The sequence below is a fragment of the Macaca nemestrina genome, chromosome 13 (genome assembly GCF_043159975.1).
Source record: "Macaca nemestrina isolate mMacNem1 chromosome 13, mMacNem.hap1, whole genome shotgun sequence".
NCBI lineage: Eukaryota > Metazoa > Chordata > Mammalia > Primates > Cercopithecidae > Macaca > Macaca nemestrina.
This window is the reverse complement of record NC_092137.1, coordinates 41,644,229-41,669,207: the sequence shown is the minus strand read 5'-3', so window position 1 is coordinate 41,669,207 and position 24,979 is coordinate 41,644,229. Positions and strand designations below refer to the sequence as shown.

Below are 24,979 nucleotides of genomic sequence, written 5' to 3'. Positions count from 1 at the left end.
GATGCCTTCATCTACCCACTAGCCTGCTTTTCCCCCTTCATTCTCCAGCATGTCCCTGTGTTTTGTTTTGTTCACAGCATTGATCACTTTCTAAAATGAAATTATTTTTGCTTTTACTTGTTTATTATCGATGTCTGCACTCCAGACTGCAAGCTCTGTGACAGTCGGTACGCATCTAGCTCGTTTACTGTTGCACCTCTTGCCTCCAAAGGTGTTTGGCCCATAGTCAGGTACCCAATAGATCTTTGAATACATGAGTTTTGGAAATAAAGAGAATAGAAATGTAAAACAGTCAGAAATGATGTTTGAACTGATCATGATTATATTTGTACATATGTAATACATTGTGTTTCCTCAGTTACTAATGATTTAGGAATAAAAGCAACATTCAAATTATATACACAGAAGACTTCAACTTTACTTTCTCTTTCAGTGTATAGGAATAGTGGCCAATGCTGCAAAATAAGATTTTGTATGTGTATGGCTATACCGAATTCCTGAGTAGTTTAGATAGTACTTTTTGTATCCATATTGCAGTGGTGTAGACCAGGCCTCCAAAAAATTCTAGGCAAATGAACTTGAATTAGGAACCCCAAATAAAAATTTTATTACTCTGAAGACTTGCAATTGTTCCTTAAAATAATTAGGACTTGATTATGATGATAAATGTTTAAATCTTCAACTGTGTGTCATCAACATCTTTTCAAAGGAGAACTCTAAATCGATTTTGTGAATCAGAACTGCCTTAATTGAAAAGTAAGCAGGTCAGCCAGGCCAGTGGCTCAGGCCTGTAATCCTAGCACTTTGGGAGGACAAAGCAGGTGGATCACTTGAGTTCAGGAGTTAGAGAACAGCCTGGCCAATGTGGTGAAACCTTGTCTCTACTAAAAATACAAAAATAGTTGACTGTGGTGATACGCACCTGTAACCCCAGCTACTTGGGAGGCTGAGACAAGACAATTGCTTGAACCCAGGAGGCAGAGGTTGCAGTGAGCTGAGATCACACCACTGTGCTCCAGCCTGGGTGATGGAGTGAGACTCTGTCTCAAAAAAAAAAAAAAAAAAAAAAAAAAAAAAAAAAAAAAAAAAAGAAAAGAAAAAAGGCATGTCCTCAGTAAGCTATAGACTATTTCAGTCAAATTAACTATCCTGGGCATAAGTTGCTAGAATTTGATTTATTCTGAAAAGGGATAAAGGAAATGAAAGAGAACCTTATTCACAAAGTTGCTGTCACTAAACCGTTAGGAGTGGCAGTGAAGGGAGTAGGCAGACAACTGCTGTGACCCCAGTGGAACACCAATGTAATAGACCTCCCGAGTTCTCAGCCTTCTTAGCCTGCCTCTTAACTTTTGGTTTTGCAGAAATGACATAAAAGAGGCACTCATATTCTTTCATGATCCTAACAGAAGCAGGAAAGATTAAAATTCATTATAAGAAAAGAACAATAGAAAATCTCGTTTCATGTTTGCTCGCTGTAGAAATAGAATTAACTTTATTCTGTAGCCTTCATAGAGCATAAAGAAAAATACTTGCCATTCCTCTTCAGAGGGTTTAATTTAACAAAAATGAGATTGCGATTTAAAAAAATTGACTTCTTAAAATAGATGAAGAATCTGAAATGAGCATTTGATAGCGCATAACATTTGCTTGTGACTGATTTATGCACATGTCAAGATCATTGAAATCCAAACTACAATATAAAGGACAATTAATTCTTTAGGGATATTTCACATACCACCATGATTATTATAAATTTTTGTGAACTGTAAAGGATAAATATCAATCTCTTTTTTCTTTTCAAAATATCAGAATTTTGGTAATGTGTTTTAATGTAAGATCAGGTGCTGTCATTCTAATATATTTAGGTCGGATGACTCTGAAAGCTATTTTGAGATTAAATTTTAAATGTTATCCTGCATTAAGAGTTGTGGGTTGTTAGTTTTCATTTACATTCCATTGTTATTTTCTTTTTCACCATTTGAACAATTGAAATTTTCCAGCCTATTTTTATTTCATTTCAGTAGGATTTATATTTTCAGAACAATATTTAAACAGTGGAACTCACAGACATAATTTAATTTGAAAGATGTATTAATTTGATACATTAGAAAAAAATGTAAAAGGCCAGGTATTCTGTCTTTACTATCTGTAATTGATGTTCTTCTAGCTCAAAAGTATAGTATTTTGTAATTTCATGTTTATGCTAATTTTATAAAGTAAATATTTAATACAAACTTACTGTTTATTCCCAAATTCTCTTTCTTTTCTTTTTTCTTTTTCTTCAAGTGGACTGTTTAGTATGGTTATTTGGATGATGGTTTTGATTTGGAGAATCAAAAGCCATGGTATGTGAAGGTAAGTAAACATTTGTCTACTTCTTTAGTTGTTTCCTCTCTCTCATTCTGATAAAGCAGCTGATAAATGAATGCCCTTCTCATAAGATGGAGCTACAGCAGGAAAATGTCAAATAATACTATTAATTGCATGTGGCTGATGAATACAGATTTGATGTGAAAAAGTTATTCGTTTTATTTAGAGCTTTAACACTGCAAAGACTCAAATGTAGAGATCCATAGAACTATTTGATTGTCAGGTTTGTTCTGTGGCTGTCATTGTGGAAAAGCATTTATGCATGTTTATTTCCTAACATCTTTGGATGGGGTTCTCCTTGAAAAACAGAATAGGCCAGGTGCGGTGGCTCACGCCTGTAATCCCAGCGTTATGGGAGGCCAAGGTGGGTGGATTGCCTGAGGTCAGGAGTTTGAGACCAGTCTGGCCAACATGGCGAAACCCCATCTCTGCTAAAAATACAAAAATTAGCCAGGGCATAGTAGCATGTACCTGTAGTCCCAGATACCGAAGAGGCTGAGGCAGGAGAATTGCTTCAACCCAGGAGGTGGAGGTTGCAGTGAGCCGAGATCGCACCACTGCACTCCAGCCTGGGCAACAAAGTGACACTCCATCTCAAAAAAACAAAACAAAACAATTTATGCTGTGTTCAGCAAATATCTTACATAAAAAACTAAAGAGAATTCTTATGAAGGGTTTATTTTTCTCTTTCTAGGAAAAAAAGCAGAAAGTAAACATTGCTTCTGCTGAAAGAGTGACAAAGCAGACAGATATTATGCCCCTCTGAACTGATCCCACCCAGGGCTCAAATTTCCAAGAGAACTGTATGCTTAATCAATATTATGGGAACAGAAGCAAGGAAATGAATGGATTCTTGGTTAAAACAGAAAATTATGATTTTATTTTACTTTTAATTTTTTTCAAATTGTTCTTACTCCAGTAGACAATAGAATTATGAATTTCTGAGTCCTGGGTTTCTACTTTGTGTCTCATCTCATCTTTCAAGTTCTAATACTAGAACATTTCCTTATTCTTGGTGTTTGATTTAGACTTCTGATGAGTCTAAGGGTCCTCTTGACCCCTGTTCAACATAGTGACCTTGATGCATATTAAATAATACAATCACCTTGTATGTCTGTATGGGAGCAACCCCAACATGTATGGATTAATGCATTAGTTCTTCATTTGCATTTGTGAACAAATGGAGGATCTCATAAAATTCAGTCCATTCTACTGCATGTTGCATGTGGGAACTTAGTCTTGTTTAGTGGCTTGAGTTACTACTCAGTGGTATTTTTTTACCCTTAAACTACATCAATTTCCCTAGAAGGTCAATGCTACTCTCTCTTCTCAGGGAAGAAGGTAACTGAAGAGTAATCATCCCTAAACATATACTTTTAAATTAATAAGATAGATGTCCCTATTCTCCCTTAATAATTTCTCATCCTGAGGTGGACAAGTTGCAAATAATAAACACATTTCATGATAAGCTCTAGGCCATAATGGAGTACTGTTGTGCTTAGCATCTCCCTTTGGCTATATTGTTCTCACAGGGCTTAGCAGCTAAGTGGAACCTGTTTCCTTGGGTAGTGGCTCTTCTTGCATCTTCCTAAACTGTTCCCTCTACTCTTGCCTGACTCAGAGTGGCCAAGAGTAGAGAGACCACTAGAAAGCTCTTTATAGTGGTGCTCCTTTTGAGGAGTCGTTTCTTAAAACCAACATCATTCTGGCCAGCCCTGGTGGCTCACGCCTGTAATACCAACACTTTGGGAGGCCAAGGTGGGTGGATCACCTGAGGTCGGGAGTTCGAGACCAGCCTGACCAACATGGAGAAACCTCATCTCTACTAAAAATACAAAATTAGCCAAGCATCGTGGTGCATCCCAGCTACTCAGGAGGCTGAGGCAGGAGAATCACTTGAATCCGGGAGGTGGAGGTTGCAGTGAGCCAAGACCAGGCCATTGCGCTCCAGCCTGGGCAACAAGAGTGAAACGCCGTCTCAGAAAACAAACAAACAAACAAAAAACAACAACATCATTCCATACTTTCTTGAATTGCATTAGGGAAGCATATCTATAGATCAAGGAAATGAGATATCTGATTAAAATAACTTGAAATTCTACTCAAAATAGTGTAAGTATGTTTTATTATAAAGAAACAGATATTTCGCAGACAGGGTCTAACTCTATTATCTGAGACTGTCAGTGTGCATTGCAGTTTACAAAAGCAGAAACTACAACCAAACATCAAGAACAATCAGACATGGGGGCAGGAGTGCCAGCAGAAAACAAGGAACTTCCTATTCAACTCCTCCATGTTCACAAATCTCCTGCCCTTTGGCACAGATGGAATCTCATTGGTCATCAGTATACATTGCTCCCATTTTTAAGTTTATGGGAACATCTAGACCTGAGGCTATTTCCAACTGTTTCCCAGTTGATATTGTTACTAAAACACCTAGGGTTCGGTCTAGCTCCTGCTGCTTGCCACAGAGAAAGCCAGTCACTGAGATGATAAGTATTGCCAAGGAAGAATACTTTAATTGGGTGCTGCAGCCAAGAAGATGGGAGCTCAGTCTCAAATCCATTTCCCTGACTTACTAAAACTGGGGGTTTATGAAGAATGTAACAATGTGTAAGAAGACAAGAACTAGGGGGAGGCAAGGAGGCATCTAGTGAGTTTCAGTTCTTTGATACTTTTTTTTTTTTTTTTTTTTTTTTTTTGAGACGGAGTCTCGCTCTGTCGCCCAGGCTGGAGTGCACTGGCCAGATCTCAGCTCACTGCAAGCTCCGCCTCCCGGGTTTACGCCATTCTCCTGCCTCAGCCTCCCGAGTAGCTGGGACTACAGGCGCCTGCCACCTCGCCCGGCTAAGTTTTTGTATTTTTTTTAGTAGAGACGGGGTTTCACCGTGTCAGCCAGGATGGTCTCGATCTCCTGAGCTCGTGATCCGCCCGTCTCGGCCTCCCAAAGTGCTGGGATTACAGGCTTGAGCCACCGCGCCCGGCCCTTTGATACTTTTCTGAGAGGCCTGAAGATCCTTTCTTGAGGAAGGAACTCGTAAAGCAAATACAAGTTTCAAGCTTTAACAGCAAAGGGTCAATTTCTATGTTTATCCAAAAATAACTGTCTACGGGATTATTGGGCCTGTTTCAGTATGTCTTAGTTTAGAATCCTGAGAGAGAATTTGTTTCACAGGCTAGAGGTCCAAACCTTAGCTTCATCCAGTGTGGTCAGGGTTGATAAAATGAGATAGAAACATGGCAACAGGGGCTAACTCTATTATTTGAGGCTGTCAGTGTGGGTGGCGGTTTACAAAAAAGAAAATGTAGGATGGACAGGCTGGCTACTTAGTGTGTACTTTAAATACAATCTAGTGCTCTGATCCTTGGTGCTCTTTAACTCATTTATTTCAAAGAAGGAGGCATATCTGATGAGCTGCTTTTGCCTTCAAGAGTATTCCTAACCAGTGAAAGATGGTAAATTCTTCTCATTCTTCCACTATTTGGATATGAAGAGATCTTGGCCACAGCTCCAAATTTCTCTTGAAAGATTTAATCCGTAGGGTACAGAGACACTCACCAATTAAGTCTAGGGTGTTCCAGAAGAAATAGGCAAACTGAATTCTAATAAACACTCATGTTAGGGTTGTAAGAATATTGTAATCAGAAAGTTTAACGTAAGATTCTCCATCTCAGTATACTAGGAGTATAATTATTATCTTCTTCTGAGTATATTGAAGAAAATTATATTAATTTCCTGGGGCTGCCATAACAAAGTACCGGAAACTGGAAGGCTTAAAACAACAGAAATTTATTGTATCACAGCTCTTGAGGTTAGAAGACCAAAATCAAGCTGTTAGCAGGATTGATTCCTTCTGGAGGCACTGAGGGAGAATCTGTTCCATTCTTTGGCAGTTACCGGGAATACGTGGTGTTCTTTGGCTGGCAAGGTCATCACTCCAAAGTCCACTTGAGTTGCAACCTGGCATTCCATTCCAGTATCCCCCAAAGTCATCATCTATTCCAGCATTAAATCTAAGTCTAAAATTTTATCCCAAAATAATCAGCTGAAAAAGTCCCAAATCTCATGCTTTAAATTATCTAACTCAGGTATGGGTGAGAATCTGGGTATATTCTATCCTGGGGCAAAATTCTCCTCCATTTGTGGACCCGTAAAACCTAGAAAACAAGTGACTTGCTTCCAAAGTACAATGGTATGATAGGTATAGGATAGACATTTTCATCCAAAAAGGGAAAAAATAAAAGGGAAAGAAGGGGTTACTGGCCCAAAGAAAGTTTGCAACCTAACAGGGCCAATTCCATTAGTTTTCCAGGCATGAGCACAATTCTGTGTGACTTGATGCTCTGCTCCTTTGGCAGCCCTGCCCTCTGTTCTCTTAATGACAGCCCCATCCCAAAGCCCTACCCTTTCTGGGCCTGTGTCACCTGGGCCAGCGGTGGCAGCAGCCGCCCCACTAGCCTCAAGCCACCCTTAGAGTACAATTCTCCCCTTTTCTTGAAAAATAACACAGTTTATATCTGAGTATCTTTATTAGCCTGTTTCCTACCTGCAGAATCCCAGAAGTCTCACAGCCTTTCTTCATTTTGCACTGTCCCTGTCCTCTTCACTCCAAGCCTTCAGTATTTCTACAGAAATGGTCAAATGGATCTAAGATGAGTCACATGCCTCATCTCTCCAGCAAAAATGCATCCAGCCATACCCTTGGTGTTTTATCCACAGCATACTTTCTCATTTTCTACAATATGGATAAGCTGAGAATTTTTCAAATGTTCAAGTATGGTTCCTTTTTTCTTAATAATTCCTTCCTCATTTTATTTCTTTCCTTTTTTTTTTTTTTTTTTTTTTTGGAGATGGGGTCCTCCCCTGTCACCCAGGCTGGAGTGCAGTGGTGCGATCTTGGCTCTCTGTAACCTCTGGCTCTCGGGTTCAAGCAATTCTCCTGCCTTAGCCTCCTGAGTAGCTGGGACTATAGGTGTGCGCCAACATGCCTGGCTCATTTTTGTATTTTTAGTAGAGTCGGGCTTTCACCATGTTGGCCAGGCTGGTCTCAAACTCCTGACCTCAGATGATCCACCCACGTCAGCCTCCCAAAGTGCTGGGATTACAGTTGTGAGCCCAGCCTATTTCTTTCCTCTTTTTTTTTTTTTTTGAGACGGAGTCTCGCTCTGTTGCCCAGACTGGAGCGCAGTGGCGAGATCTTGGCTCACTGCAAGCTCCGCCTCCCGGGTTCACGCCATTCCCCTGCCTCAGCCTCCTGAGTAGCTGGGACTACAGGCGCCTGCCACCGCGGCCGGCTAATGTTTTGTATTTTTAGTAGAGACAGGGTTTCACCGTGGTCTCGATCTCCTGACCTTGTGATCCGCCAGCCTCGGCCTCCCAAAGTGCTATTTCTTTCCTCTTACATGTTAGTATGAGCAGCAAGGAGAAATCAGGCCACACTTTCCACACTTTGCTGGGAAATTGCCTTGGGAAATACCCAATTTTAGCACTTAAAATTTCTACTTCCCACCCAACAATAGATCAAAATGAAGCCAGTCTCTCTGCCACGTTGTAAAAAGGATTCCTTTCTTCCAGTGTCCAATAACATGCCCTTCATACCCATCTGAGTTCTCGCCAAAAGCACCTTTAGCATTCAAGTTTGTAGCAACATACTTGTTCAAGAAAATCTAGGCTTTTTCTATCATGTCCTTCAAAACTTGTCCAGCTTCTAGCCATTACCCACGTTCAAGACCACTTTCACATTCTTAGGCATTTGTTTTAGCAGTACTCCACTTTCCAGTACCAAATTCCATATTTGGTTCCTAGGGCTACTGTAACAAAGTACCAGAAACTGTGACTTAAAAGAGTAAAAATTTATAATTTTACAGTTCTGAAGGAAGGCTAGAATTCTAAAATCAAAGTGTTGACAGTACTGGTTTCTTCTAGAAGTGCCAAGGGAATGCCATGGGCTGAATTGTATCCCTTTCCAAAATTCGTATCTTGAAACCCTAATTGCCAATGTGACTGTATTTGGAGATAGGGCCTTCAAGAGATAATTATAGTAAAATGAGGTAACAAGGGTGGGGCCCACATCCAATAGTACCAATGGCCTTTTAAGAAGAGAAAAACATTTCTCTCCTTCTCTTTCTCTCTAAGCGTGTGTGTGTGCACGTGCATGTGCGTGTGTATGCATGCAGAAGGAAGGCCATGTGATGACACTGTGAGAAGGTGGCTTTCCACAAGTCAGAAGAAACTGAATTTGTTGGCACCTTGATCTTGGACTTTCCTACCTCTAGAACTGTGAGAAAATAAATTTTTGTTGTTGTTCAGCTGTCTATGATTTTTGTCATCACAGCTCAAGCTAATATAGCGATAATGTGTTCACTACCTCTTCTAGCTTTTGGCATTTGCAAGCAAGCCTTAGTGTTTGTTGATTTATAGTTATATCACTCTAATACCTGCATTTATCATCATATAATATGTGTTTGTGTCTGTGTCTAAACTCTCCTCTTATAAGGATACTAATCATTGGGTAAGGGCTTATCTTAATTCAGTATGATCTCAACTTGATTATATCTGCAAAGATCTTATTTCAGATAAGTCATATTCACAAATACCAGGCTTCAAAGAATCACTTTATTCAGATCATCATCATCGTAAGCTCAGGCCCCTCTCAATACCTGAACTCATATATTCAAGTGAGGAAGGAGCCTTACTATGAGGTACACAGGATTCTTCGAAGAGACACTTTAATCACTGGCAGAAATGCTATGGCTAGAACAAAGAGAATGTTATGTATTTTCTATGTTTGCACTTATTTCTATAATTTATCACTTTCTCGTATGTTTTACTATTTTTGGTTCTGTTTGCAGTTACTATTTTCTCTTTCTTCACCACTCCAATCTATCATTCTTTGTTTACCATGTTACAAACACTGAAAACATTTAACTTCTTGCATTTTACTCTGGGGTCCACTACCATGACTTGGGGAGTGTATTAATGGATGACTCACTTGCTAGATTTAATTTTACTAGGCTCATCCTGAGGACCAGTGTACACCTTTGGCAGCTAGGAAGAGACATCTGGTCAACAAATCTTTTTGCATTGGTGAACAAAATAATGAGGCAGCTATGCACTGGTCATAAAACTGTGGCCACCACCGTTTGGAAATTTGCACATAATGGAAGAAAAAGACTGACTGTTGTCAAATATGAAAGATCTGAAAATTGGAAAAGACATTTTTGATAAACCAACTGGATTGGAAGTCATGGTTATTCAAAATGGCAAGGTTTGTGGATTATGAAAATCTGGTAATTATTCTTGTTAACTTTGTCTTAACTGATGTGATTTTACTCACAGTATACATTGCGAAGTAAAGCAACCTACTTCTTTACTTTATAGAATTAATGTTCCAACCCTTCCCAAAGTCAGCTTTCTGAAAATATACAATGGGAGACTTCTAATATTACAAACTCACTTCCAACATCCAGGGCCCTTGAAAGAAGAGATAGGCCCATGCTCTTTTTCTTTTATGAAATGTTGCTTCTAGACTGTTTGATAAGTTTCTCATTGAGTGACTCAGTGTAGATGTAAGTAAACTTGTAAAGAGTACATTTTTAGCTTTGAACTTCATACAAAGGTATTCCCAGTGCAGTCTACTTTATGCCAGTTGCTACTGGCATCTTATGCATTTTTTAAAAAACTAGTTCTTGATATCCTTGGCATTTTACTTTCAAAACTTTCCACCAGGTGCCAAATTGGCTTGTACTTTCTCTGCTTTAGTAATACTGAATTTCTGTTTTAAATAGGTCCAACAAGAAAGACAGAAAATTTTAGCAGTTGAGAAACTTTGTGTGAAAAAAAAAATACATGCTTTCTGTGTACCAGTTTTGTTCCATAAGAATATTATTACCTTTCCCTCTTCACTTTACTTCTATCTTCCTGTGCTCCAATTAGGCTGGTGAACAAATTGATAAGGTCATCACTGTGTTCTTTCTAGGGGAATAGGATGTTCCAAATACATGATGACAAACTGATGAGCTTGTAAAAAGAATTTCTGTTAACATTACTTTTCACCTTTAGGGGATTCTCAGTTGGGATGATTTGGATTTATTTGAATAAGTTCAAATCATTCCAACTGAGAATCCCCTAAATGAGAAACGTTGAATGTGACATTTGGAGTCAGTAATGTGCCAGTTGCAGCTTTCCAAGTAAGTAAGAATACTCTGGGTTGTTTGTTAACTTTTATCTTGACACCTGCACAAAATAAATCTGGCATCATTAAAATAATAATAAACACCAGATGAAGTTTCTGAAATCCCCAAGAGTAGCCATGAAAATGAGCGTTAGTTATCTCACCATGAACTAAATATAGTTGTTTGGGCCTTAAAGAAATCAGAATACAGGAGAGTAAAAAGTTTAATAGTAAGCAGAATGTGACTCAGACTATGTAGATGTCAAATACCCACTGGCAAATACCCTGTGTGCCAAAGTGTCATGGTTATAATAGAGAGAGATAATATGGAAGCAACTTGGGAGCATTTAGCCAGCTATTCACTTTTGGTGGCTGAGAACATGTGTAAGTTTAAGAAAACGTTAATACCTAAAAACAAAACATGATTAAATTATAGGTCTTGGTTGGACTTGAGACCCCACAAATCCCAGCCCTTCTTCTGTATCCTGATAAGAATTTAAACACCATGGCTTGGAGAGGCCATAATTGCCATTTGTTCACATGTTTTAGTGCTCAATAATGGCTACTCTCCAAAAGCTTTTTCTTATATCTAACTTGCGTTTCCTAGATTTCTGCACTAAGCAGAAAAAAGTAGCAGCAGGTCAGATTCTCTTATGGGACAATCCTTCCTGTAACTGAGGGGTTGATTACTTATGTCAAAAATGAGTCAATTGAAAGGGCAAAATATCTGCTTAAATAAGAGGCTATCATTGGACTATTCAGCTCCAATTTGTATGCTATGGTTCACATATTTAAAATTGTTTCAATTTGGATATGGAAATTTTTTTTCTCCTAATGGTACAATGTAAACTAATATTTTATTTTTTATTGACTCTCAGTAAAGAATTTCAGTATTTTCCTGCACAGTGATTTTTTGAACTAGAAAACAAACCAGAGATTTTTGTGAACTTAATCATTATTAATGGCATGTGCTTTACTAAATAATTTTGATTTTACATTTATGCTTCCTTTTCTAAAATAATTTTCTATTTTCTTTAGTTTCCATAATGTCAGCATTACTTAAAACCACAGTATTTAAAACGTTTTGTTTTTGAGATGGTGTCTCACTTTGTCATCCTCCGTCTCCTGAGTAAGTGGGACCACAGGCATGCACCACCACACCTGGCTAATTTTAAAATTTTTTTGCAGAGTTAGGGTCTCACTATGTCACCCACGCTGATCTCAAATTCCTGGGCTTAAAGAAACTTCAGTATATTGTCTGATAGGACCAGACCATTATAAAGAAGACAGTACGGTCTTTTGCAATGTATATAAATTGCATTTCATAACTCTACGTGATGTCAAAGTGAGCTGATTTAGTAAAAATGACACTTACATTAGCTTACATTGAATCTACTTTGTGAACATCAGCAATTCATTTTGTCACTTGGGAATTTGCTGTCAGGGACTTTGACTTTTTCTGTGTTCAGCCAGCAAAGTGAAGGGGGCTAGCATGCAATCAAATCATTACAACATAATGCCAGTGATGTCCCCAAAGAATTAGGGAAACACAGTAGAAGGGGGTGCTAATATATTATGTCATTTTCTCCTCCAAATTTCTACTAAAGTATTCCTGATAGAAGTGAATCAACAAACACCATCAGAGAAACTTCCTTGACACAACAATGAAATACTTTGAAGTCTAAAGCTTAATTTTTCAAGCTTATTTATATTTTTCAGTATACTATACTTTATGCACCCATATTTATTTAAATAAAATATTTCATATTGCTACCATGACAAAGATTGATACTCCAGGCACTTGCATTACATTTATCCTATGGCTATACATATTTTTGTTTGTTTATTTGTTTAATTCTTATATTCTAGAGATAGTTACTCTATGTATTTAAGAAGCAGTGTATAAAAATAGGTTTCAGATCCAAGTAACTGGAACCCAGGCAAGATCTGGGTATCTGGGATCAGAATGAAAAAAAAAAAAATCTAAATAAAAGACATGTATTTCATCAGGAAGAAGCATCTCACTATGGATCCAAATTTTTTCTCATCCCAGGAACTGATTCGTATGAAAGCAGGTGCTGATCTCCAAGCTTGGCTGGCCGAGGGACACTTGAGCCTGCTGGGGAAGTAAATAACAGAGATTTAACCTTGGGTCATCAGAATAAGAGGCAATGCCCTATTTCCTTTAGTCATCTGAGGTCATTACCCTTCATCAGTAGGAGAGACAGAGAGAAAGAGAGAGAGAGGACATTAGAGATTATATTACAACATGAGAAGCCCCAGAGAGGGTTGTGACTTTAAAGTTACTGTCATCTTACTTTCAGATTACCAAGACCTTTCTTGAGGAGTAAGATTTTTAATGCTCTGTCATCTAAGTTCAATTACAGTTTTATCAACAGTAAATTTATTTTTTTTGAGATGGTGGTAGCAGATGACCACTTAAGAATTTGAAATTAATGGTATATAAGTAATATACAGGCCGGGCGCGGTGGCTCAAGCCTGTAATCCCAGCACTTTGGGAGGCCGAGGCGGGCAGATCACAAGGTCAGGAGATCGAGACCACAGTGAAACCCCGTCTCTACTAAAAATACAAAAAATTAGCCGGGCGCGGTCGCGGGCGCCTGTAGTCCCAGCTACTCAGGAGGCTGAGGCAGGAGAATGGCGGGAACCCGGGAGGCGGAGCTTGCAGTGAGCCGAGATCGCGCCACTGCACTCCAGCCTGGGCAACAACGTGAGACTCCGTCTCAAAAAAAAAAAAAAAAAAAAAAAAAGTAATATACAATATAGTCCTAGGTTCAGCCTATTGTCACTTTGAGCTCTTGTAGAATATTGCCTATGAGACAGATTTACATTTTTGCATTCATAGAGATATGTCCTTTTCACTTCCTAAAGTTTGAATAAAATTAATCCAAGGAGTTGGAAAGTCCATGATTTTCAATTTTAACGGAAATTTTTTGAATTAAATTTTCAAAAGGTTGTAATTGACAGAGTATAAACATGTACTAGGTATAAGAGGTAATGGATTCTGAAGTTATAACGTATGTGTATTCCCAGTGGAAATGCAATTGTTTACCTGAATTTTGGGCCCAGAACACTAGTCATTACTCTTCTTATTTATAAAACACCCAGTGAGCCCATCTTCATGGAATGTAATTCTTATAGGAGAAATATAGGCTCGGACAAAAAGTGGTGAATGATAGGAGACTATACCTGAGTTCCTTAGGTGACATTCAGGATGAGATTTGCCTTTTTTTTTTTTTTTTTTGAGACAGAGTCTCACTCTGTTGCCCAGGCTGGAGTGCAGTGGCATGATCTCGGCTCAATGCAACCTCCACCTCCTGGGTTCAAGCGATTCTCCTGCCTCAGCCTCCCACATAGCTGGGATTATGGGCATGTGCCACCACTCCCGGCTAATTTTTGTATTTTTAGTAGAGATGGGGTTTTACCATGTTGACCAGGCTGGTCTTGAACTCCTGACTTCTGGTGATCCGCCTGCCTTGGCCTTCCAAAGTGTTGGGATTACAGTCGTGAGCTACCATGCCTGGCCAAGATTTGCTTTTAAATATGCTTAATTGCTACAATTTGAATACTTTTTGTCTATCTGAATAAGCATAGTTAGTACTTTCGAATTAAAAGGAATATAGCAATCAGTTGATCTTACATTTAATGGATGAGAAGACTAAAGCCAAGAGAGCTTCAGTGTCTTGTATAAGGTAACACAGCTATTTGAGACCAGAACTTGAACTGGAAACAATTGCTGTGGTTCTTCTAGAACCACACCATGGTGCCGTACAGTCATCCAAGGTGAAGAAACCGTTTAATTTACCAAGGGAAAAATGAGGCAGCTGTGATGACAAATCTAGGCAACCTTATATTTCAGGTAAACTTGTTTCTATTTTTCTGAATTATCAGGATCATTTCGTGTCAGACAAACTTCAAACAAGATTTTCAAAACCTATGACACTACCATCCCTATAATGATAGAGATACCTGATGTAAATGACGAGTTGATGGGTGCTGACGAGTTGATGGGTGCAGCACACCAACATGGCACAAGTTTACATATGTAGCAAACCTGCACGTTATGCACATGTACCCTAGAACTTAAAGTATAATAATAATAATAATAAAAAAGAAAACAACATGTTTCACATGAATACAGCCTTTTAAAATGCCAGACTTTTTTTCATTTAGGTAGTTGGAAGAATGGAGCAATGGCATTAATTGCTCAAGAAAGTGCTATTTTCTTCTGCCTGGTGAGTACAAGTTACTGATTAAAAATTATTGGCTGGATGCGGCAGCTCACGCCTGTAATCCCAGCACTTTGGGAGGCTGAGGTGGGTGGATCATTAGGTCAGGAGATCGAGACCATCCTGGCTAACACAGTGAAACCCAGTCTTTACTAAAAATACTAAAAATTAGCCGGGCATGGTGGCGGGTGTCTGTAGTCCCAGCTACTTGGGAGGCTGAGGCAGGAGAATGGCTTGAACCCGGGAGGTGGAGCTTGCAGTGAGCCAAGATCATGCACTGCACTCCAGCCTGGGTGACAGAGCGAGACTCCATCTCAAAAAAAAAAAAAAAAAAAAAAAAATTCTTAGCTTATATATTATTTAGGGATACCCTAGTGTGCTGTAATGCAGATTTTTCTCTTCAATATTTGCCGAATGTCACATCATTTTGGAAAACCACAGAGGAGCTCCTTTCCCCATTTTCTCCTAGGGAAGTTCATCACTGCTTATATCCACTGCACAGTAACATAGATAATGGATAACATTTGTACCAAGTTTATTACTGTGTGTCCCAATTGGGGTCCTTGAAGTTAGCAACAGAAATTTTTAATGTACTTTCAATATTTTGGAGAGCCTCATGGGAACTGAACCTTTGTAACTTGCATAAGCTGACAAAAATGCCAAACAAGTTCTTTGCTTTTGTATGGAGTTATCATAAGTCAGTATGTTTATTCATGCTCATCAGACGTTCTGATTGGCAGCAACGTAAGCCTTTGAAAAATAAAGAGAAGGAGAGAGTTACTAAATATTTAATGAATACAATAGTAATAGACAATTATCTCTATAGGTAACATAGCTTCCCTTATATGAGAATCACAGGAATCACAACTTTAGCTATTTAAAAGGTTTATAAGACCATATTTTGGTCTCTTAATAGGTCTCTGCTTTTCTACCTTTGTCCTACCTCTAGAGGATATTTAAGACATTTTTGGCTGGGCACAGCGGCTCATGCCTGTAATCCCAGCACTTTGGTCATGGCTGTAATCCCAGCACTTTGGGAGGCTGAGGTGGGAGGATTACTTGAGCCTGGGAGGTCAAGGTTACAATGAGCTGTGATCTTGCCACTTCACTCCAGCCTGGGTGCCAGAGAGATAGAAACACTGTTTAAAAATATTTTTAATGATTACCATTCTAACTGGTGTGAGATGGTATTTCATTGTGGTTTTGATTTGCATTTCTCTGATGGCCAGTGATGACGAGCATTTTTTCATGTGCCTGTTGGCTGTATGCACGTCTTCTTTTGAGAAATGTCTGCTCATATCCTTTGCCCACTTTTTGATGGGGTTGTTGGTTTTTTTCCTCGTAAATTTGTTTGAGTTATTTGTAGGTTCTGGATATTAGCCCTTTGTCGGATGAGTAGATTGCAAAAATTTTCTCCCATTCTGTAGGTTACCTATTCACTCTGATGGTAGTTTCTTAGGAAGGGGAACATCACACACCGGGGCCTATTATGGGGAGAGGGGATGGGGGAGGGATGGCATTGGGAGTTGTACCTAACATAAATGATGAGTTGATGGGTGCCAACGAGCAAGTTGATGGGTGCAGCACACCAACATGGCACAAGTATACATATGTGACAAACCTGCACGTTGTGCACATGTACCCTAGAACTTAAAGTATAATTAAAAAAAAAAGAAAAGAAAGTACTTCATATCTAAGCCCTCAAAAAATTTTTTTAAAAGACATTTTTATGTGAATATACTCTTAATATTTATCATTGAGTTCAATAGTGTCTTTAAAATAGCTTTAAGTAATTGATATTTTAATAGGTAAAAGTTCCTACAAAAGCCATTTAGAGCCTCTGTTTAAAATCCCAGAAAATCAGGTTATTAAGGGTAATAGTGAATTATAGGAAAAAAACTTGACAGTCTTCTACCCTGAATTCATTTCCTTTAAAAGGTAGATTCTTTATAATGCTCATTTTGATGATGCCACTGATAGATCCTGATTTTTCATTTTCAGAATCGTAAAGGGGTGGGTGACTTGATTCTTTTCTGATTAGTTGCTGATCCTTGCTCATTTATTCTAACTCCCTTTTCCATGTTTAAAAACATTGTTAAGCTAAAAGAGATGCCTCTGTAAGACTCATTAGTACTGGCTCTTATTCACATTCTGCATTTAAATACCAGAATTTCTGCTTTTCTATGCTACCCTCTCTCAATACTGAGAAATGTTTAGATACTTCCTGTGTGCACATACTCACAATTTCAGCAGTTGTCTCTCTGTTTTTAATCTTTTAATGTTCTACATCTCAAATGTTAATATTTTCCTGATAGCTCTACCAATCTGTTCTCTTCTGCATTGACTTGATTGTGTATTGGCTGCAAAACATTAGCACCTTGTATATTTTCATTTGTCATTTTCCATCAGATGATGATGGCAAAGGCTCATTGTCTTGGATACTCCATTGCCCTCTTTATGCTCCCTCTTGAGTGTCACCCTTGGTTTCTCTTTCTTATCCACTACACCCAATACATTGCTAACTCCCATGAATCCTATCTCATAAATGTTTCTCAGATATATCCAGTTCTCTCCATCCCCACCATTGCACACTAGCACTCATGCATAGAATACTGAAGTAGTTTCCTTCCTATTTATTCTCTTGCCATTCTCCAATACAATCACCATACTGCAGCAACTAGATTTCCTTTGCAGAAAACTCTCCAGTGGCTTTTCATTGCCTTTCCCACCATGCTCAAGTGCTTTAATGTGGCCAATTCTGTCAACAGCCTCATCTGTTATTTACTTTGTTCTCTCTGCTCCGGCTTTTACAGGGGTGTCCAATCATTTGGCTTTCCTGGGCCACACTGGAAGGAGAATTGTCATAAGCCACACATAAAATACACTAACACTAATGAAAGCTGATGCACTAATAAAAAAAGAGTCAGTGCATAAATCTCATAATATTTTGAGAACGTTTATGAATTTTGTTGGGCCTCATTCAAAGCCATCCTAGGCCACATGCAGCTCATAGCCCATGGGTCGGACCAGCTTGCTTTATAAGATTTCTTCTAGTTCCTCACACACATATACATTCATCTTCCCGCTTTTTAACAGAAAAATTGCTACTCATCTTTCTGGGTTCACCTTCATCTTCCTTTCTGTGAGAAGGCTTTCTATATTACTGGACCAGATGAGGGGACCTGCTCTGCTCCTCCAGCTCCCCAAACTTTTCATATCAAAACACTGCTGACCCTTTTGTGTTACTACTTGTTATTTTGTCATCTTCTCCATTATGATGTCCCTGTTATGCTATTCACCACGACATCTCCATGTAATAGGAGATCTATGCAATTTGTGGAAGGGAATGTTAGTCAAGAGACTCAAAATTTCTTAGTGAGATGCTATTTTGCATGGTGTTATACAGAGTGAGCCTGAGTTCAGTGTCAGCTTAGCCACTCACAAACTGAAACCTTGAGCAAGTTACTATATTCTTCATGGCTGAGGTCCCCCAACTATAATGGAATAGTTAGTATAAACCCCTATTGCATAGATTTCCTGTTAAGATTAAATGAGTTAGTGTGTCAGGGTTGGAACAGGGCCTGCCTACCACACTGTCAACACTATGTAAGGTTAGCTATTATTATTATTGCTACTATTATCATTAATGGGAGAGCATTTCAAATGCTGAAATCATGTCTCCCCCCCTCTCTCTATATAATCTGCTGCTCAAGCTCAAAATATACTTTCTGATCATGTGGCCTCTTTCCTGGGCTCTATATATATAGTTGATGTCCTGGTGCATCTCAGAGGCATGTCCTGCCCTTTCCCTTTACAAGTATTAATATTTTGGATAATTTGTTGGGGACTCAATTTTTATATCCTTTACCTTAAGTTTGGTTAGTTTGCCCAGAAAATTAAAGTCATACCTTCTTACTCTCAATTCAAAATGATTTTGGGCTGCCTGAGAAGGGAAAAATGTATTCCATTTTCTGTCCAGATATTTGAACAGGGGAATAATCTTGGTTTTGTAAGTCATCTTCTTTTTACTGTGTTGACTATTACTTTTGTTGGGAGAAATGAAGGGATATTTAAGTTTCAAGGTTCACATCAAGATTTCTCCTCTTTCAACTCCACATTTAACAAAAAAATCCCAAATCAATTTAACAACAAGAAAAAAATCGTATTTTTAATTAGAAATCCAGACAAGTTTTAGCTCTAATTATGTATTCCTGAGATAATATATGAGAGAGTGGAACTTTTGTAAGTATTCCCCACACAAATCCTCTAAACCTAGAGAAAATGCTGATGTAGTTAGTGGGTGATTTTAATGCAAAAAGCTTTGTTATCCATAGTTTCTGGGTTTCAGTTGGTTGACTACACATGGAAGAGTACAGGTTTTTGCATCTTTTTCTTAGCTGAGATTCAAAGTAGGTGAAAAACTGCATTCATTCATTGCCTTTTTATTGAATACCTATTGTGTGCTGGGCAATAGAGATAAGTAGACCCAATAATAAAAAGAAAACCTTGAATTTTATAAAGTCTTACAGGACAGATCAATAAATAAACAGAAAATAAAATTCAGTCTGATAAGTGCTATAATATGGGTATGCAAAAGCTGTTGTAGAAACTCATAGGGGAACCATCAGTCTTAAAGAGCTTGGGAGTGGTGTATGAGGGAGTGAGATACAGAATATTTAAAGCCAAGGAGTGACATGATCTGAGTTTTATTTTAGAAAGTTCACTTTTGCTGCCAACTAGGGAACAGATTGGGAAGGAGTGAGGCTGGAGGAAGGGAAACCAGCTAGGTAGTTGCTTCCTGCTAATAAACAGTTCACACTTCCTGAGTGCTCACTATAAGCCAGGCATACTCCCAAGCACTTTACATATGTTAATCCATTTAATCCTCACAGCAATCTTATGAGGTGGGGTGCTATTTTATTTTATTTTCTTGATTTATAGATAAGATACAGAGAGATTAAGTAGTTGCCCAAGATCATAAGTCAATGAGAGGCAGAGCTGGGATTTGAATTCAGTCTGGTTCCAGAATCCATACTCTAAACCACAATGATATGTTGCTATTTGACAAAATAATCTAGAAAGATGAATGAGGTGAAAGAAGTAGCATTGAAAAAGTAGCAGCATAGAAATGAGTGGATGCTTGGAAAGACACTAAGGAACTAGAATCAATAGGGTTTGGTGCCTGATTAGATTAGGAGGCTATCAGAAAGAAAAGTATCATTATACTCTTATGTTTTTGGCCTGGGCAATTTGGTGGGTAGAAATTCCATTTATTAAAATTGAGATTTCAAGAAGGGGGCTGATTTTCTTGGGAACAACATAGAAAGGAGAAGAATTTTGTATGTGCTAAGTTTGAGATTTCTGTGGAACATCATAGTGGAAATGTTCAGCAGGTTGTTGGAAATAGAATGGAGAGCTAAGAACTTAGGGTTGGGAATACAGACCTGAGAACTATTGGCATATATATGTATATAATAGTTAAAGTAAAAGATATGGTTAAGTTTATACTAGGAGAGGTTTTAGAGTAAAATGAGAGCTAAAGAAAACTCTGACATTTAAGGGATGGCTAGAGGAGAAGATTCCACAAGGATACTGAGAAGGATGAAATAGAGAAGTAGGAGAAACATGAGGAAAGCCACTGAGTTTTAAGACAAAAATGGTCAAAAGTGTCAAGAGTTACAGAGAAGTCAATTTGAAGTCAGAAAATTCTCCAGTAACTTAGCAATAAAGAATTGGGTAACTTTGATGAGAATACTTTCAGTGCAGCAGTTATTGTAAAAGCTGAAAACAGCACTGGATTGCAAAGTAGTGGACATTTGAGAGAGTAGAGACAGCAAATCTACATAAATCTTCTGAGAGATTTACAAACTTCCAGATATTATTATTATTATTATTATTGAGACAGAGTCTCACTCTGTGGCCCAGGCTGGAGTGCCGTGGAGTGATCTCGGCTCACCACAACCTCTGCCTCCCAGGTTCAAGCAATTCTCCTGCCTCAGCCTTCTGAATAGCTGGGATTACGGATGCCCACTACCATGTCTGGCTAATTTTTGTATTTTTAGTAGAGACGGGATTTCACCATGTTTGCCGGTCTGGTCTTGAACCCCTGACCTCATGATCCACCCACCGCAGCCTCCCAAAGTGCTGGGATTACAGGCATGAGCCACCGCGCTCAGCCCCAGATGTTAATCTTTAGTCAAACTGTCAAGTCATGTCTTATCAAAATGATTTTGCCATCCCAGAGAACCAGAAAGATTATTTTTCTGCCTGGACTGAACAGGAATTCTCTAGTAATATTTGGGGATACAAAGATTTCTTTCCCATTAGCATATCACTGGTGCCTGAAATTCTCCCATTCATGTTCCATGTTGGACCAATGATCTCTGAGGAGGGATAACAAAATTAAGCTTCAGTTAGTTATTAAGCCTTAGGTGACAATGAATTTATTGTGTCTTTCCTGGAAGTGATGAACCGCGGTAACTTATGGACATTGATGAGGGAGGAGTCATGGGAAGGAGGTGGAGGAAACAGTTGGAATCCAGTACATAGAGCTTCTGTCTGAAGAGCGTAAGAGTCTTGGGTATGTGTGTAATGTATTTTGGTGCAGAGGTAGGTGGGCAGGATTATGACAGTCCAGAAGATAAATTGTAAGTTTTCTCAACTTCAGCTCTGCATAGAGTTTACCCTGTATCCAGGTCTCCACTGCTCTGGCTGTGTATAAATGACCATGGCGTACTAGTGTGACTCCAGTGGAATGTAAACTCCATGAAATTTAATGTTTGTTTATAGCCCCTGGGCCTGCAACAGTGCTTGGCATACGCCACATGGTTAAATAATATTTTCTTAGTGAGTATATATTAGTTAGGGTGATGCCCTAATGATTTTGCCATGGAGTGTATAGATGTAGTTTACATTTATTTGATTTCAGCTGTAATCAAGGCTTTAGGTTTATATTTGCATTCATAGATATTGTTGTGGCTGCTTAACAACGTCTGCAATAGTGCTCAGAATGAGATCACTGGTGACTTTGATTAATGCAGGGTAGAAGAAACCACACTGCATTATGACAACTTCTTACCTCAAGTAACCACATTAAGAGATAACATAACAATATATCCCATACCTATTTTAATGTTAATATATTTTAGAGCTTGGAAAATGGAATTTTTATTTCAAAAACTTAATAACATGTCTAGCTTCTTATCCTTTGTGCCTGTATTCATCAGAGCTGATGTCATTTAACCATGACTGATAAATTGGACACTGTTTCAGAACTTGAGGCCAATTTGGTATCTGGTTAGCAGGTCCACAGGTGGCCCATGGTGGCTACCGAGACACCACTCTGACCCCCCTCACTTGCTGTTAGTGCTGTGGTAGACGCTTCTCACCTATCAGCCTTCTATGAAGATTGCATCAGGGGAAGAGACCTGCCTTACCCAAGGTCCCACCTCCTTCCCAGTAGAACCACATCTAATGACTGTCAGGGGGATATAAATCCCCAGCCTTTTTGCTCCAGTTCAAGACAGTTTTGGAGGGTCAGTCTATCTTCACAGTTCTCCAAGAGGATGGCTGAGCCTTCACAAGTCCTGCATCACAGCTTAACTTCTCCTTTTTTCCGGTCCTGCCATCTCCCTTTCGTAGATGTTGATCCACAAAGCCTCCGTTATTACCCCACACATGCTCAAATCCACTCAGTTTGTATTCTAGGAACCTGATCTGTGGCACGGGTTGGCAATTCACTTGTTCAGTATTATCATTCTTCCACTGGCCTCATGGAGCCCAATCTTAGTTCTTACAGAGCTCTAAGAAGCCTTACAGACTTTCTAGTCTAATTTTTGCGTTTCCTTGGTGTGGAAACAGGGACCTTGGGAGATTATGTGACTTTCCTGAGATCATGTCTAATTTCAAATACTCTAGTAACTAAATATAGCCTGTTCTTCCTTTATCATATCTCTCATGGTACCACGTCACTGACAAGATTTCCAACTCTATATTCTGTTTTCCCCATGAAAAAGTCATCATAGTATTCTTGCTACACCTGACCCATCCAAACCAAATTTCTATCTTCTTTTTTCTTTTTCTTTTTTTTTTCTTTTTTGAGGTGGAGTCTCGCTGTGTTGCCCAGGCTGGAGTGTAGTAGCGCGGTCTCAGCTCACTGCAACCTTCGTCTCCCAGGTTCAAGAGCTTCTCATTCTTTAGCCTCCTCAGTAGCTGGGATTATAGGCATGTGCCACCACACCCTGCCAATTTTTGTATTTTTAGTAGAGATGAGGTTTTGCCATGTTGGCGAGGCTAGTCTCAAACTCCTGTTCTCGAGAGATCTGCCTGCCTTGGCCTCTCAAAGTACTGGGATTACAGGCATGAGCCACTGAGACCGGCTCCAAATTTTTATCTTCTGACCTGTCCTGCCACCACCTAAGGTGGTTTGCTAAAATGTCTAACTCTTCAGATGAACTGGAAATCAGATTTCCACAATGAATCCACAAGCACTGAAAAGAGATGATTAATTGCTATATTTGGTTTCAATAGTTGGAATCATGTAATTGTGGAGTTACCCTATTTTCTTCTCTTCACTCAATTCGAGACGTTTCTGAAAAGGTGAGAAAAATATGGGGGAATCTCCTTTTAGAGTCTATTTTTCTTTTTTTTGGTAGTCCAAGGTACTAGATTTATCAACCTGGTGGCTGATATCAATTCCTTCTTTTACTCAACTTTTTTTTTCCTTCAGTGCTTATTCTGAGCTAGGCACTCTTTTGGTGCTTAAGGTACATTAGTGAGCAAATTATACAGGATTTCCTGTCTTTATGGAGCTTACTTAGTGAGGGTAGGCAGTGATGACATTAAAAAAAAAAAAAAAAAAAAAGAACGTGCAAAAAGGAATTAAAAGTGTTCCAAGAATAAGAGGTAGAGTGGAGGGTAGGCAGTTTGTAATATTAATTGGGTGATCACTGAAAAAGCAAGAGTTGAATAAAGTCTGAAAGAGGGGTAGGGACTTAGGCAACCCTGGGGAAGAGCATCTAGAAGAAGGATCAGCTAGAACAAAGGCCCTAGGTGAGAGTACACCTGAAGTATTTGAGAAACAGCCAGTGGACCATTGGATTGGGGTGTGAAATTGGGTGGGGCGGGGAATATTAGGAGGTAGAAGTATAGGATGGAAGCGGGGCAAGATCATGTAGGGCCTCATAAGCCACTGTAGAGATTGCATCCTTTACTGTGAGTGAACTGAGTAGCTATTGGAGGGTTTTAAGCAGAAGAGTGAAATGATCTAGTTTGTGGTTGAAGGGATTATTCTTGCCAATTAGCTGAAGGCAGAAGTGGAGAGAACAGCAAGGAGACTATTGCAGTAATTCAGGTGACAGATGATAGTGGTTCAGACTAGATCAGGGCAGGAAAACAATGCAAAGTGGTCAGATTCTACTTTGAAGGTAGTGGCAACAGGACTGAATGTGGAATCAGAGAGAAATGCCAAGGAAAATGACAAGCTTATAGCTAGAGCAGTTGGTATAATGGAGTTTTCACTGGGATGGGGATGGTTGGGGGTAGAAAAGATTTTGGGGTAAAGGAAGATCAGGAGTTCAGTTTTGTATGTCTTACATATATAAAATTGTAGATGTCAAATGGAAATTTGATTTATACATTTGGAATTGGAGAGAATCTGACTAAAGGTATTAACTGGGGAGTCATAGTTGGCTTTTTAAGGCATGGACCTATATAAGATCACAATAATGAGCTAGAGAGAGGAGGACCAGGAACTGAGCACTGAGGATCTGCAGTCTCAGATAAAATAGGGTAAATTAGCACAGGAATCTGAGAAACAGTGATTGGTAAGATAGGCGGGAAACTGAGATTGTAGTGTCCTGGAGTCAACTGAGGAAGAGTTGAGGAAGAGTGATTAACTGTGTCTACTGCTATTTGAAGGTCTAGAGGTCTAGAGTAGATTATGATAGAAAACTGACTCATGGATTTAGCAGCATTATATCAAATAAGGTCAAGTCTGGAAAGCAGGAAAAAATGGCCAGCAGGTATTATTAATAGGTGATCAATATCACTAATCTTCAGGGAAATGCAAATCAAAACCACAATGAGATATTGTCTCATATATTTTACAACAGCCACTATCAAAAAGATAAGAGATAACAAGTGTTGGCAAGGGTATGAAGGAAAGGGAGTCTTTGTACACTTGGT

General features: G+C 39.0%; 1 long non-coding RNA gene across 1 annotated transcript in view; it reads left to right on the top strand.

The window, feature by feature from the left end:
• LOC105464909 (uncharacterized) overlaps positions 1 to 24,979 on the top strand; it is a 517,978-nt gene that overhangs the window by 123,731 nt on the left and 369,268 nt on the right. The window contains exon 2 of the long non-coding RNA XR_977141.3: positions 2,287 to 2,355. This is a non-coding gene — a long non-coding RNA (uncharacterized lncRNA). The remainder of the gene's footprint in view (positions 1 to 2,286; positions 2,356 to 24,979) is intronic.